Source organism: Carcharodon carcharias, chromosome 2 (genome assembly GCF_017639515.1).
Source record: "Carcharodon carcharias isolate sCarCar2 chromosome 2, sCarCar2.pri, whole genome shotgun sequence".
Classification (NCBI taxonomy): Eukaryota; Metazoa; Chordata; class Chondrichthyes; order Lamniformes; family Lamnidae; genus Carcharodon; species Carcharodon carcharias.
This window is the reverse complement of record NC_054468.1, coordinates 54,783,309-54,800,196: the sequence shown is the minus strand read 5'-3', so window position 1 is coordinate 54,800,196 and position 16,888 is coordinate 54,783,309.

The following is a 16,888-nucleotide window of genomic DNA, read 5'->3' as shown; positions in this document are numbered from 1 at the left end:
AGAAGACACAAAAATACCATTAGCACAAATGAAGTATTAACAAAAAAATGGATATAGGAAATAACAACCCTGAATCAACAATGATTTTGATCATTTCCCTAATTTTCTATGATTTTTATTTGTTCAGTGCTAATGAAGAATGGAAATGTTTACTTTAATATTGTTTATATTCTAAGATTAGTTATTCAATTAAATTATAGCTTATGTCAAACAAAAGTGTGCGAGTTAAGCTTTCAGAAATGGAATGCTGTAATATGTTTGCATCTCACTGTAAATATTTAAGCATATACATCACTCTGAACTTGAAAGTTTCAGAGCTAGAATGAAAACTGAAAGAAATACAATCTAATGAGTTTGATTCAATTTCTTAAATTTGTTTCAGCAATTGCTGCTCAAATGATCCCTAAGAGGTTCACACACACTTAAAAGATGACAGATAACAGGTTGAAGTATTTTATTAAATAACTTTAATATTCAGCTTTTTATTAAAATATATTTGCATTAAATGAATTCATCAATTAAACCCTTAGTTTAACCTCAATACCAGTGAACTGCAATAATTGTGTCAGCAAAGGAATAGTTTAATTTTTGGATGAGTTTGTTAATTAACATCTTGCTTTGAGCAATTAACTAATTTGTATTAATAAGGGTTCCACTGAATTGTCACTTAATCCTAAATGTAATAAACTGTTGCAATGTTGAGCAGGTTGGACCTTTGCTCATTGCAGTTTACAAGATCTGATTAATAGAGAGCTGATCTTATTGAAACATATAAGACTCTGAAGGGGCTTGACAGGTTAGATACTGAGAGGATGGGCAGAATCATCCCAGATTTGCACTAAGTACAGTAGCAGGCAGGAAAAAAGACATGTTACCTGCTGGTCGCAATGGCGGCTGTTCACGCCATATTGTCCCAATCCCACATCATTAATCATGCATTCCTGGGAAACACATGGGACACACACAGGGTCACTGGCAGGACACCCTTCCATTCTCGCCCTGCCGTCACCTCAGGGTCAGGCCTTCGGTAAATCTGGCACCATATTTAAAGGCCACCTCTTCAAAGAGGGTTAGGAAGCAGCTGCAAACTGATGGCTGCCAAAGGGATGAATTTATCAATGCCTCCCTTGAGCGCCTACTGGAAGCAGTGGAGGCTCGCCACAATGTCCTTTTCCCCCAGTCTGGTCAAAGTCCAGCAAGCAAGGTCACCAATCCATCATGGGAGGCAGTTGCAGCAGTGGTCAGTGCTAATGTCCTGCAAAAATGGACAGCCACTCAGTGCCAAAAGAGGATGAATGGCCTCCTCCGTTCCACCAGGTTCTAATCACTCTCAACTCATGCACTCTCAAACCCATCGCACATCCACAGGGATCTCACGCCTCAAGCAACAACACCACTAACTCTCAAACACACCGTCACATCTCCATCAAGCTCATAGCATTCTCATCCCTTCCATGTCTCTGCTCACCGCACAAATATTCCATCCAGTGCCATGCATCCTACTCACACTTTCTCCATCTGTTTTCATGCAGGTGAAGCTGGCTCACAGATGCAGGGAGAGGTCCCAGACCGTGGGTGGAGTGGCCCACATTAGGTCTCTCACTCACTTTGAGGAGTGTGCCATCAAGCTGACTGGTGAGAACATGGATCGTGCCTGCGGCGACAGTGAAGTCAGCGGCGAACACCCGCATGAGGATCCTGCACCTCATCATCCCTCTCTCAACACAACTGTGAGTGCTCTCTCCTGCTTTTGACTCTGCTGCCATGCACTAATTATCTCTACTTTGGTTCACAGGGAGCGCTGCCAAGTGACTGACACTCTCAGCCAGCCAGTCCCTCATCTCCATCCATGTCCTCACCTCCATCCAAGAGGACAGCTCCTCCATTGAAGAGCTAGAAATAAGCAGCCTGGAAGACCCATCACAGTGCTTACCCACATCCTCACCAGCAGAGAGACACACACGTCAGTGGGACCCAGATCTACAGCAGGCTCAGGTTCACAATCTGGTGGTCACTACACGGACTCGTGTTTGTGGCAGCAGGACAGAGGTTCAGCCGAGCTCCCTGGCACTGGGAGGACTGCTGGGGAAAAGGCACCTGTGAAGTCTGAGTCAGATGGCGAGCCTCTGGATTCAGCCTTCCAACTCATTGTGGAGAGTCAGCAGAAGGCAGGGGAACGTCATACAGAAGCCTTCAACAGAGTGGCACATGAGTCGCAGGAGTGCGTCTGCCTGCTCTCTGATGAAGCGGTGCCCACATGTGCACATGTGAAGGTCTCCATGGGATGGTGGACTACTCGGCAGAACCCAGAGATGTACGCAGACCTGCACTCCCTCATGGTAACCACAGGGAGTGGCAGTGGCAATGCGAGAGGGAAACAGAGCACCTCAACATCCCTCCAGGTGCTCCTTCCCCTCAAGGAGTCAGGCCGGGGCCCTCTGGCACTCAAAGGGAGGAGAAGCGGCAGCTAGATAGCCCTGGGTCCTCCACTCAGGAATCTCAGAGGCTGTCCTCTCCCTCCAAGACCCCTTTGCCTGTGAGCCTCTCAATCTCATCCTCTGTCACTACAGAGAGAGCAGTTGGCCTGCAGGAGAACAGCCAAAGCAAGCTGAAGCCCCCAAGGCCTCAGATCTCCAGTGGACCCATGCTGAAGTCATCAGAGGCAACAGGGCCAACCATAAGCAGTCTTCACTCCTGCTGAGGATGTCAGGGCAGCACCTCAGCCAGGATTTTACCCTCATCTGGCAGGCTCGGCGCGGGCAGGTAGGAGCTGTCAGGAAGCCAACTGCTGCCTGCAATCGGGGCTGGACTGCGATTTCACACTGGTGGGCCAATTAAGGCCGAGTGTGAAATGCATGCTACAGCGCTCAGCACTGCCTATGTGTGAGGTGGGGGGAGGAGGGTGAGCGTACAAGTTCACGCTTGCATGCAAGTGTGCACAGGAAAAGCTCCCTGAGGCACAGAGTTGCCTCAGGAAGCTGAAGGTATAAAAAACCAAAAATAAAGATTTTTAAAAAGTTACAAAACATGCCCCCTCATGTGACTCTGCCACATGAGCAGGGACATGTTATTAATGAAAAGTTAAAATTTTTATTTTATTTTTATTTGCTGTTGGAAATCTCATCCTGCCCGTGGACGAGGTTTTCTAAAAAATGCAAAGGCTGCTTGGCCTTTTTTGCCAACCGTAAGGCTGGACGGGCAGAGAAAAATTACATTTAATTAGTACTTTAATGGCCTTAATAGGCCTGTTAATTGTCGGCAGGCGTGCTGCCGACTCCCGAGCGCGTCCAGCAACCGAAGTATCACGTGAGTGTGCAATGACGTCGGGATGATGATGTCATTTTACACTCGTTTGGGTCAGGCGCACGCCCACCCAACGAGGTAAGAATTCTGGCCCTAGAAGTGGTAGGCCTAGGAAAGCTAAGAATTTCTGATCACAAGTGGTTGCATCGGTGAACACATTTTCTCACTTTATAGTCTGAAAATATATTCACTTTCACTGAATATTGTATAATGGTGCCTTTCAGCTTTGTTTACAGGCTTCATGAGTCCTCTTACTGCATGTTCCCCCACTAGAGATTCAGCTGCACACAGCAAGCCCAAGAGAGATTCTGGAGGGAGAAGTTTGTGTGTGGCAAGGCACTCTCCCATGCACAGGGATCATTCCTCCATCACACTCATCTCAATATCCTAAGCATTTTCAATGCTGCCTGCTGGGGTTCTCTTTCAGTTGTCTATCTGACCTACAACTCCACCCACCCACTGATCGTACCCCCATGCAGCACCTGTGCCTGTCCAGCACAAGGCTCCTTTCACATTTGATTTTAGAAGCATGGTACTGGTGAAGTAAAAACAGAATTACCTGGAAAAACTCAGCAGGTCTGGCAGCATCGGCGGAGAAGAAAAGAGTTGACGTTTCGAGTCCTCATGACCCTTCAACAGAACTAGAGTCATGAGGACTCGAAACGTCAACTCTTTTCTTCTCCGCCAATGCTGCTAGACCTGTTGAGTTTTTCCAGGTAATTCTGTTTTTGTTTTGGATTTCCAGCATCCGCAGTTTTTTGTTTTTATTTATGTACTGATGAAGTATGTTTTCAGTTCCCCCGTCCTTTCCCCTCTTTCAGTCACCCATGTTCTTTCCCCTATCACTGTTGACCCCCCCCAACATCACCTTCCACCTCCCCTCCATCACTCACTAGCCAGGACCCTTTTCTTTCCGGATGTTCAGGTGAACATTTACATTCCCTACTTTCCTGAGAATCCCATCCCCATCCACATTGACTTCCCCAACCTCCTCCATCACACCTCCAGGTCTTGTGTCTGCCTCCGAGACCCACCTCCATCCCTTCTACCGCTACCATTGCACCTTCAACCTCCTAACCTACTGGCTCATTCTGCCCTCTCTCATTCTTGCCATTCCCTCCTACCACATCCACCCTCATTTTGCTCCCCACGAGGCAGTCATCAACTCCACAGACCTCTTCCTTGTGCATTTACCTGGAAATTCTCCCCACCCCTTACTCCACACCTAGTCCTTCCTCCACCCTTACTCCTTCCTCTCCCTGGAATCCTTCCCCCTCCAAATTTCTCCTTCCCCTCTGAGCTTCTTGCTTCCCCAGACTCCTTCCTCCCCTTGTAGTCCTTCCCCCCTCCAAAATCATTCCACCCTACGAATTCCTTCTCTGACATCTTCCTCCCCCTTATACCTACACCCCCAGTTACCACATTCTTCCCCTTTACACCCTCCTCCCTCCGTACTCCCTCCTCCACTCCCAACCTCACCCTCACCCAACACCATCGATCACCCACCCCAACACAACTCTTCCCCAGTATACCTTCCTTTCGTAGTCAAACCTAGATCTTCCTCTCCCAGCACCCCTGGTACATCTTCCTCTGTCCCTCATGCTGGACCTTCCTCTCCAACCTCTTGACAATCCTCCGTAGCAAACCATGGCCAAGACACTGATGTCCAGACGCAGACCCTCAGCAGTGACTTTCCACCTTCTGTGAGCTGCTTCGTGGCGGAGCCATTTCATTCAGACTCCGTCCAGCATTCGATGCATGTGTTCCTCCAGGGTCCGGTTGCTGTCGGACTTTATCATCTTCTGCTCCTCGGATGTCCGTGATGTGAGCAAGTCCTGACCACTGCATGTCACGCTTGTCAAGAAGTGTTTTGCACCGGTGTGTTTTCCGGCAATTTTGTGGGCGGTAAATTTGATGTGGGGGGTTGATTCCAGTGAGCAGGGCTTGTAATGATATGCAGATGCATGAAAATGAAGTTCCTGGCGTGCGGCAGTGGGAAATGCAGCCCACCATTGACAGGTGGAACGGACGGTTGCAAACTGGTTTCATGACGGCGTGAATTGGATTTTTGGCCCTCCTGCTATATTGTCTGCTCAGCCCATCATGATGCCTGACGCCAAATGGCACAGAAAATTCTGTCCAATGCTTCCTCTCATGGGGGAATCCAGAACTAGAGGGTTAGATTAAAGCGGTATCATAAGCTGGAGATAAAGAAAATTTCTTGTCCCAGAGGGTCCTAAATCTTTGGAATTTTATCCCCTAGAGAGCTGTGGAGGCTGAATAATTGATTTTATTCAAGGGTTAGACAGATTCCTGAACTATAGGGGAGTCAGGGGGTTGTAGGAATAGGCAGGAAAATGGAGTTGAGGCCAAGATCCAATCAGCAATGATCTCACTGAATGGCATGCAGGCTGAAGGGCCTGTATGGCCTACTCCTGCTCCTAGTTCTTATGTTCTTGTGTGCTAAGAGGCTCCTTCCATCTCCTTTTGATACCTTACTTCATAACTTTAAACTACTGCTCAGAAGTAGTCAGAAAGCAGACATTTTGCATAGTATTTGCCCTGAAGTAAAGTTACACCTTAATCAAAATGGAGCTAAAGGCAGAGGACGCCATTCATAAAGTTGCTGGAAGGAAATCAGTGGTGTCTGACTGGAGGATGGTGTAAGGATGATGGGGGAGAGTAGGAGCAGGACTGATATACTGGCCAACAGTCTCCTCCCGAAATGCCCCTGATCAGCAGTTCTAAAATGTAAAATGTAATGATGAATAACTGAAAATTTTCAATTTTCGTCCTTTATAATAGGGTTATGTGACTATTAAGTGGAATACACTTTCCTATCATGAACTATAGATACAGATACACCACAAGCACTTCCCAATGAAATGCAGTTGTCCAAATAAAGAATTTTACTGCTATTTCAGCTTTAAAATAATTTAATTTCTAAATCTGAATTCATTGGTTTCTTTAAGCGGGAAAAGTTAAACCATTTGATTGGACTCAAATGTGTCCAAAAGTCATATTACCTCTGAATGTTCAATGAAAAAGATGAAGGATGGGAATCTCTTATCTGTGTTTTGAATTTTACACATGGGGTTAGAAATGTTCTTACATCTATTGTTGAAGTCATTGGGAAATTAGCTGTTCATTTCAAAGTTCTGCTAAAATAATCTGATCTTTCCAATATGCCAGCTGTATCTGAGGTTTTCCATAACCAGACATCTGCAGCAGGATTTTCAGGTCATCGGGTGGGCCCATGAGCAGCGGGGAAATGGGCCGCCGCCCACAATCTGCCCCCGACCGCAATTAATTGATCAGCCAGCGTGAACCACCTGTTGAAAGGCCCAGCACTGCTGGGGTGGGGGCAAGAGGAGGTCGAGCATTGAAGTCAGCACGGGCACAGGGTAGCGCGCAATGAAAGCTCCCTGGAGGCAGAGAGCTGCCTCAGGGAGCTGAAGAACTTTAAAGCCAAAAGTAAACGTATGAAATTCCGAAAAAAATTTCCACCTCTAAGAATCACTCGCCTAAACATATTGATGATAAAAATTCTGCCCAAACTTTGTTATTTTTTAAATTAATATTGGAAACATCCTCATCTGCATCTGCCTTTGGATGAGGTTTCCTCGAAAATCCAAAGGCCGCCTAGTCAATTCATAAGAACATAAGAACATAAAAAATAGGTGCAGGAGTAGGTCATTCAGCCCTTCAAGCCTGCCCCACCATTCAATAAGATCATGGCTGATCTGCCCCAGGCTTCAACTCCTCTTTCGTCCTCACAGCCTTCAACTCCCCAATATTTCAAAAAGCTATCTACCTCCTCCTTAAATACTTTCAGTGATCTAGCCTCCACAATTCTCTGGGGTAGAGAATTCCAGACATTCACTACCCACTGAGCAAAGAAATTCCTTCGCAAATTAGTTTTAAATGAGTGTCCCCTTATTCTGTAACTAAGTCCCCTAGTTCGAGATTCCCCTCTAGTGGAAACATCTTCTCAACATCTTCCCTGTCAAACCCCCTCAGAATCTTGTACGTTTCAAGAAGATCACCCCTCATTCTTCTAAACTCTAATGAATAAAGGCCTAACCTGTTTAGACATTCTTGATATGCCAACCCCTTCATCCCAGGAATCAGCCTAGTGAATCTCTTTTGAACTGCCTCCAATGTCAGTAGATCCTTTCTGAAATACGGAGACAAAAACTGTACACAGTACCCCAGGTGTGACCTCACCTGTACAGTTGTAACAAGACTCGCTTATTTTTAAACTCCAACCCCCAGCAATACAGGACGAAATTCCATGTGCCTTCTTAATTACTTGCTGTACCTGCATGCTAACTTTTTGTGTTTCATGAGCAAGAACACCCAGATCCCTCTGTGCTGCACTTTTTTGGAGTCTCTCTCCATTTAAATAATAGTCTGCCTTTTGATTGATTCTTCCTACCAAATTGCTTGACCTCACACTTTCCTACATTAAACTCCATGTGCCAAGTTTTTGCCCACTCACTCAACCTATCTATATATATCTGCCAACTGGTGACTTTGGATGGGCAGTGAAAAACCCAGGTTAATTACTACATTAATAGGCCTCTTAATTGTCGGTGGGCGTGCTGCCGACTCTTGCACGCGCCCACCAAATGAAATATCGCGCAAGTGTGCAATGCCATCGGGACACTCCCCTGACATCATCGTACACTATTTTACGCCCAATCAGGTCAGGCACACGCCCGCCCAAGGGGTGTAAAACTCTGCCCCGGTTTCTTTTTCAGCCAAATTTCCTGCACCAAAAAAATAGTGATATTAAAGGGCTTCACGTGCGCCAAGTGTAAGTGACACATTTTATACAGACTACCCTCCTTTCTTGAATGAGGATACAATGCTCTTAGACTTTTTCTGCTTTCAAGTTAATCCTTTCCCTAGCTATTCTTGTTTTAGCGTTTTTTTCAGATATACATTGATGCACATGAATGAAAGAGATTCAGAATTTGTGGAGTCAAGAAACAAGCAGCAAAACAGATAGCAAGCCGGCTATAAAACAGAATACAGAGAATAGCAGTTAAAGGTTCAGATTGGCAAAAGGTGGGAGTGGTGCTTCACAAGGATCAATGCTGGTACACCATTTGCATAAACAATCTGAAATCAGAAGTACTATTTCAAAATTTGCAGAATACACCAAACTGGGAGGTTAAAACAGAGGAGGACTGCAACAAAATACAAGAAGGCATTAATAAACATGCAGAATAGACCTGCAATTGGCAAATGAACTAGAGTATAGATAACTGCGAGGTAATTCATTTTGGTAGGAAGACTAAGGAGACCACATACTCCTTGGAAATGTGACAGAGGAACAGAGGAATCAAATCGTTAGAAGGAGCAACCTAAGTCAATAAGACCATCAAAAATAGCAAACAAAGCATTAGGGTCCATTTCTAGAGGGATGAAATTGAAAAGAGACACTGGAGAAGGTACTAAAAAGATTTACTGGAATGAAACCATAACTCAGTGGTTATACCTATCAAGAAAGAGTGAAAAGTCTGAGGCTGTTTAGAAAAGAGAAGGCTGAGGGGTGACTTGCTGAGAGCTTTAAGATAAAGAAAAGTTTTGATAGAGTAGATACATAGACCGGAAATTTCCAGCCACGTTGGCATTGGTTGTCATGGTGGGCAGGGGGGACAATATAGTGAGAAAGCCAAAAATTGGTCTTATGCTGTCATAAAACTAATTTGTGATTGTCCGCTCCGCCCGCCAAAGGCAAGCCACGTTTCTCGCTGCTGCACGTCAGAGACGTCATTTTAACACATTTGCATCTAATTATAAGCCCTGCTCACCGGAATCATCTCCCCACATCAAATTTAACAGCCTCATCTGCGTGACTTCAGAACGGCATACTTCACGTCTGCTTTTAGAAGGTGTGCACCTGGTGACCTGAACTCAGAGATGAGTGCACACAACTTTGCACAGCGCTCGCAAGGACAATCGCCCATAGGACATCAAGGAAGAGACATCACATAATCATGGGAGGCACAAGCAAGTTACTTTTTCCCGCTGGTTTTCAGTGTCATACCAGGGCAAGGGCTCCAGTGCCAGTCAGACCTGCGGGGGGGATTGGGGGCAAGGCAGTGCAGACAGACTGAAGGAAATATTCAAGCATATGCTGGGGGTGGGGTGGAGGGAGCGGGGGATGGCAGTGGTGAGGGAAGCTTGGAAAAACTTGTCAAAAATGAGCATTCTTCCACAGCTGAGACCATTCGGCTGCAGGTCCATTGATGTGCTTGGAGTCGGGCCTCTGAAGCTTTTCTGCCCACTCAAGCAACACAAAAGCATGAAAGTGCCACCAAGTTCTCCAGAATTTTTCACCCCTCAGTTACAGACTGCAAATTAAAGTGCATTTTAGGCGGCACCAGAATAATTGGCCAACTGGGTAAGTTGTATAATCCCCTTGCAAAAGGTAGCCATGGCACAGTCACTGGTGGAGGTGCTCAGAACACCTCGCAATGTCTTTATTAAGGTTTGGACCCGTATCTTTGATGGTTCAAGCCAGCAACGCAGACTTGCAGTGCGGTTTAGAAGAATTCCTGCACCTGAGTTGAGAGCACAGCATGTGGTCCAGTGACCGAAGCTGCTGCTAATTGGCCAAGTGGAGTGGAGTGGAGGTGGGTGGGGTTTCGGTCAGCCAATGAGCGCACTACATACTGGTCATCCAACTGATGGCCAACAACTCCTGCATGCATGAAGGGGCCTTCAGACTTAACCAAGAGAAGTTCTTAGTATACCCATGCTAACCTTCGCGTCCCCATCTTTGAACTTGCAGGAGGAGAACATCAGGATGATGGAGCTTGATCATTTAGCGGTGTGCTTCTTGGCTTCCAGGGGGCAGAGAAGAAGAAGAGAAGGAGGCACTTTACTCAGCAAAGGGAGGAGCACCTCCCTCAGGATGAAGGGGCGGCAGGGCCTACAGCTTGCAGTTGAAGATCCACACTGAGCTGCCGCTCATAGGCGTCTCATGGGACTCAGAGTTAATAGACAGCGTCTGTCATTTCTGCAGGTGATGGAGACCACTGTCACCAAAGACTGTGCATGTCCAGAGAACTGTTTGGTCACATAGGTCACCTGCTGCAGGATTTGGCATCATGGCGACATGGAGGGCATCCACTGCCAATGGTCATGAAAGTGACTGCAGCACTCAATTTCCTTCCAGGCCTCCACAGATGACCTGGGCGGGATCTCACAAGCCTCCATGCACAAGTGTATCCAGGAGGTCACGGACAACATTTTTGTGAAGGCACAGAACTTTGTACATTTCGCCCGGGATCAGGAAAGCCAGGAAGCAAGAGCGCTGGGATTTGCACAGATCTCTGGTTTTCCAAAGGTGCAGGGTGCCATCGACTGCAGTCATGTGGCACTTAGATCTCCATGGCAACAAGCAATCAACTACCAAGGCTTCCATTCGCTGAATGTTCAGCTGGTGTGCGACCACCACAAACATATCCTGCAGATCTATGCAAGATTCCCAGGGAGCATCCACGACTCCTACATCCTCAGCGGCCTCAAGTCTCTGACACCTTCCAGGGTCCAGAGAGGCTGCAGGGTTGGCTTCTCGGGGGACAAGTGCTACCCACAGAGAACGTGGCTGAAGTTGAAGGGTCATGAGGACTCGAAACGTCAACTCTTCTTCTCCGCCGATGCTGCCAGACCTGCTGAGTTTTTCCAGGTAATTCTGTTTTTGTTTTGGATTTCCAGCATCCGCAGTTTTTTGTTTTTATTTTCAAAATGAGGTCTGGTGCCTTGACAGATCCGATGGAGTGCTGCAATACATTGTTGCTCACTGCATGCTCCACAATGTAGCGCTGCAATGGGACCAGGACCTGGCTGCAGGGGCTGTGTGTATCCTCCAATGAGGCGGACGTGGAAGGGGATGATGGTGATCAGGTCCTCGAAGGCAAGGATGCTGGTGATGAGGCCACCGCATTGGCTAGACAAGGCAGGCATGGCTTGGGAGGTCCTCATAGTCGCAAGATTTGTGGAAGGTGATAATGAGATGCAGTGAGAACAGTCCTGACATCCTCACATTGCATCTGTGAACGTTTGACTCCAGTGTGGCTCATGGCAGTGCACATACCCTCTGCACTCGGGTCATGTCATGGAGACACAACGGAGGCCCTAATAGCCCCTAGATTCCAGGAGGATGATGATGGCATGTAGTGAGGACACTCCATAGATCTTCACATTGCCTCTGTGAATGTCTGACCCCTGTCTGACCCCTGTCTGGCTGAGGGCAGCCCACTTGCTCTCTGTGATGGAGGTGCAGCCATGAAATTTTAAATGCACCTGATCCTTTGTCAACCTTCAGCACTCATCCCCTTCAGGAGCACAGTGTCACCAGTCACAGATGCTGAACAGATAAGGGTCCAGGCCCATCTCAAAGGCACTGAGAGCATACAGTTAGAATGACCGAACTCTAAGATGTCTGCCCACGACATTCTGGCAGCAATGACAAGCACCATCAAGGTGCAGGCATCACTAATATGTCCAGTGAGTGTGAAGCTGGACCATCACTTTGCTCTGAAGGTTACACACAACACAAGACCCTGGAGTGAGTCACCTGCCTTTATCTTGTGCAAGAGCCAAGGTTTCACATCTGAGTGACACGAATACTACTCCTCATAACAAGGAGCCATAGGCAAGGAGACATTCTTGGGGGTTTATTTACAATAGTAAATATTAAGTACAAGTGATTAACCACCATGCCCACGCTGTGCAACGCTCTCTTCTTAACCTTCCTAATCCTGCCATTACCTCTTGGTGCTCCCCTGATATCCACAGCGGCAGTGGAGGCAGCCTGCAGACTGCTACGCCTTGTCTGTGATGATCCTGGCAGTGTGTGTGTGGAGGACCAAGACCTGGAGGGCCCTGGCCTGCTTTAGGTGTCCTGCTGTGTGATAGTTGCACCCTCCTCGACCCATGGAGCTGGATATGCTGGGGTCACAGAAAAAGGGATTCAGAGGGGCCGGACACTCCTGGAAACACCAGGGTGGAAGGCCCTCCAGTGTACCTCTGCTGATTCTCCTCCCTATGGGTGCCTAAGGACCCTTAGCTGACTCCTTAAAGGGAGGCTGGAGTGAGATGGAGCTGCCCTGCACCCCTCTCGCATTGACACTGTCGGAGGCCAACTATGGTGTTAGTGATGGAGTTCAACTCGCGCAACAGTGCAGGACCAAAGGACTGGACCAAGGTCTCCATGGTGGCTGCCATCCTACCAGTGTTGACCTCAGTGTGTTGGCATGCTGGTGCTATCACCTCATACTGAAGGTGTTTGGTCTCTTTCATCATGCCTCGCAATCTGAGGAGTGCAGTGGACATCCCTTCCTGATATTCCTGAGCTTGCCTTTGCGGTTCCATCAGCTGAGGTATGACCAAGTCCAAAGGTTGGTCATCTGACTCAGACTCAGCAGATTTCTGGTTTCCAGCAGTCCTCTGAGTGCTAGAAAGCTGGGTAGTCCCTACCGCCTGCTGTGGATCAGACAGTGTAATGTGTTCACTAGATTGTGACCCTGAGGCTATTCTAGAACTAGGTCCCACCATGGTGTGCTTCTCTGCACTGGTGGAGGGTGTGGATGAGTGGCTGTGATGGGTCTTCAAATAGGGTGTCATCAGATTTTTCTTCCAAGGTATCTTCAGAGCTTGAGTCGAGGACATGGCTCTTGAACCTCCTTGACTGCTTCCCAGATGCGCCTGCAAAATCAAGGAGAGATAATTAGTGCATGGCAGAGACTGGGAACAAGGGAAATGAATGACAGCATGGTTGTCTGATGGATGTTGCACTGTTGGATCCTCACTTAGGTGAGCACCCCCAACCTCATTGCCAGCGCAATAATGGTCAAGATCGTCCAGCTAGCTGGATGACTCTATTTTCAAAGACCATGAGGACCTTGATGTCAGCCATTCCTCCACCAGTCTGCGACCTCTCCCTATTTTTGTGTGCCAGCTTGTCCTGCATGAAGAGTGCAAGCAGGAAACCTGCCAGGCCAGATGGGAAGAATACTTGGCATGTGTGTGTGGTGAGTGGTGCAATGGGCGGGATGAGGACATGATCTGCAGAGCAGATGAAGGTGTGTGAGAGAGAGTGAATGGTGATGTCCCTTGAACTGGCAATGAGTGAGCTCTTTGTAATTGTGTGATGGGTTTGTGAGTGTGTGAGTTGGGAGTGATGAGAAGACTGACTTACCCTGGTGGAACGGCGATCATTCATCCTCTTTTGGCACTGGGTGGCAATCATCTTTTGCAGGGCGTTGATGCTGACCACCACCGCCACTGCCTCCCATGCTGGATTTTTCATCTTTCTTGCTGGTATTCACCGAGAGTTGGGGTAGATGACTTCACAGCTGGCCTCCGCTGCGTCCAGTAGGCACCCAAGACTTCTTTACCTAGAGAATGGTTAGGTGTGAAACTTACTACAGTGGAGTAGTTGAGGTAAATAGCATTGATGCATTCAAGGGGAAGCTAGTCAAGTACAGAAGAGATAAACAAATACAAGGATATGTTGATGGAGTTAGAAATATAAGGGTGTCAGGAGGCTTGTGGGAGCATAAACACCGCTGTGGACCTGCTGGGTTGTATGACCTATTTCTGTGCGATAAATACTGTGTAATTTCAAAGTCCCATCATTGTAAATATATTCCAAAATAAACATGCATGCAAAAGTTCACTCGTTAACACAAGTAAATACCAGAATGAGTAGAGTGGCCCCAATGGAACAAGCTGTAGGAAACTTAGATAAAAACAAAAAACTGCGGATACTGGAAATCCAAAACAAAAACAGAATTATCTGGAAAAACTCAGCAGGTCTGGCAGCATCGGCGGAGAAGAAAAGAGTTGACGTTTCGAGTCCTCATGACCCTTCAACAGAACTTAAACTTGATAATGTGTTAACCGTGGCAATGCCAACCTGTACCTAAACTTATGGGACATAAATATTCTTAATCCCAATCGAGAGAAAGTACAGAGTTTTCAGTAGCTTTGTTTGGAGATAAGCATTGTGATAAGATTCTGTGTATCATCCACCTGACTGAGCCAAAAAACTATACACCACTCTATTGAAATGTAGAATTTTATGCCCTCCCCAAGGCGAGTTTGATGATGGGGAGGGCATTTGACTGGAGTGGGGACACTGCTGCCTTCCCACCTCTGCCCTGATTAAGTCCTGGGCAGAAAGGCTTGTGGATGGCCTTCCCACCCCAGCCCCAATTAAGGCCCCTTACTAAGGGCCTTATCCCGCAACCAATACAGTGAGCAGGGCACTCGCCATGCAGGAAGATTGTTGGGTTTTCTTGCAGACTTCCAAGGGGGCTCCCTCATTCAAAGGCATTCGATCAGTGCCTGCTTGTGTGACTTGGCATTTGGTAAAGGTGGCAGCCTCTGAGAGCTACCCCTTCTCTTGCTGCCGACACCACCCCCCAACATAACCCCCACCCTGCGAATCCCATCCCACCATCAATCACCTGTGGCCTGGGTTCATCGGCAATCCTGGGCCTTGGGTGGTGCAAATTACTGCCAGCTGCCAGCATTCCCCCTGTGGCGCTGCTGAGCAATGCATCGCACACAGCCTCTGATTTGCCAGCAGCTCTGGGAGGGAGGCAGGATTTCCAGCCCCAGGGTCCTCTGATCCCAGGTAAGGCCTGCCACTGCCTGAGTTAAGTGCCTGAGAAGCACTTAATCTGGCACACCTTCCTGAAATGAATGCTCTTGCTGGTTCTCCAGCCAGAAGACAAGACCCCTGTCACCTCCATTAAATACCTTCCGTTGTTGAAGTAGTTCTAAAAATTATTATGCTTATTTCAATTAATATCATAAGTAATAATTGAAAAGGAGCCAATGTTAAAGGCTTGTACCGATGTGTATCAATTAATATTCAGCTGTTGGATTGACATTATAGACAGTTTTCTAATGGATTACTGACTCATGACAACAAAATAAAGTCTTGAACATACTGGTCACAAGCGACACTCGTGACAAGCAGAGTTGGCAATCTCCTGCTAACCTAAAGAAGAAGAGGACGCAGGTGTTCTTCTCTTACAAGACACATCCCTGATGGACCACAGACTTTTCTTTATCACACAAGTAGCAATGAGTTGAATGTGTCCAATCTTCTCTCCTCTGAGGTTAAATTTGCAGTTGGTGTTGTAAAATAAAACAGGGAACCATAGGTGTATGAATGCCAAAAAATTAATTTAATATCACGTATGGAAGATTCAAACAATCAGGTTCACTTAATAAAAAACAGTTCTAAAATAATACTGCTCAATATAGTAAATTGGTTGGGAGCATTTTGTTAACATTTTTATGCTTATTTTCATTGGTCTAGGAGAGAAAAACAGGAGAGACTGTCCTCTGGTGAACATAGCCCTTTTTCAGTAGACCTGCTGCAGACCATGAGGCCTACCTGCCCACTCTATAAAAAGGGATCCCTGTTTGGGTTATGTGCAAATTAGCCTATTTACACCCGCACTGGAAAATCTTATTGAGAATAATGTCTGCTTACAAAATAAAAACAGAAAATGTTGGAAATGCGAAGAATTCAGTGAAGAAGTGAAAAAGAAAAATTCGTTTTTTTTTATTCGTTAATGGGATGTGAATTTCATTGGCTATTACCGAACCCTAACTGCCCTTGTTCAGAGGGCATTTAAGATTCAACCACATTGCTGTGGGTCTGAAGTCACATGTAGGCCAGGCCAGGTAAGGACGGCAGATTGCCTTCCCTAAAGGACATTAGTGAACCAGATGAGTTTTCCCGACAATCGACAATGGTTTCATGGTCATCATCAGACATTTAATTCCAATTTTTTTCATCTTTCAAGTGTACCCCTTCAATAGAATTGTATTTTTCACATACTAACACTCCCCAGTAGTTTCAGTATTTTCTTTGTTTCAGCAAATAATTGAATGATTTCTATGTTAAATTGGTGAAGAAGTTAGCTTAATTGATTTCTTTTGAACAAGGCGACTGACAAACACAGGATTCAACAGGGAGAAAGAGATATTCTGTGTAAAACAAGACAAAGATGGAAATGATTTCTGCAAGTTCTGAAAAGACAACAGCAACAATAGAATGAGCTGAATATTCTCCTTCAGCTTCTACTTTGCTACGTTACCACAATCAAACCGATTTCTGTGATGGAAATTGCAGACAATCGAATGAACTGATTGCATTAATCATTGGAGTGTGTATAAAGAAGGAGCAGAGATATTTTAGATGATATCAGTATTATCTGGAATACAGTGCTTTTGCTTTGAACAAAACCTATTTCGGATGACATCTGTTGTTCATAGCAGAGTTCTGACTGCATCTTCATTTTCCCAGTTCAGTGATCATTACCTGTGAATAGGATTTCTATCATCAAAAGGAATTCTGCAAGGTTACAGAATCCTTGCAAGGTTCCCATTAAAGCTCTAGGTCAAGACTGAAGACTGTCAAGGGTCAAGCTTGTTATTTGTGGTCAACTGGAAAGAGAGGTGGCCACTATAATGCTCACTCCATCTGCTGGGCGTAGCTCTGGTACCACCACTTCCTGGGATCATATGGCAGCCCTGGGCA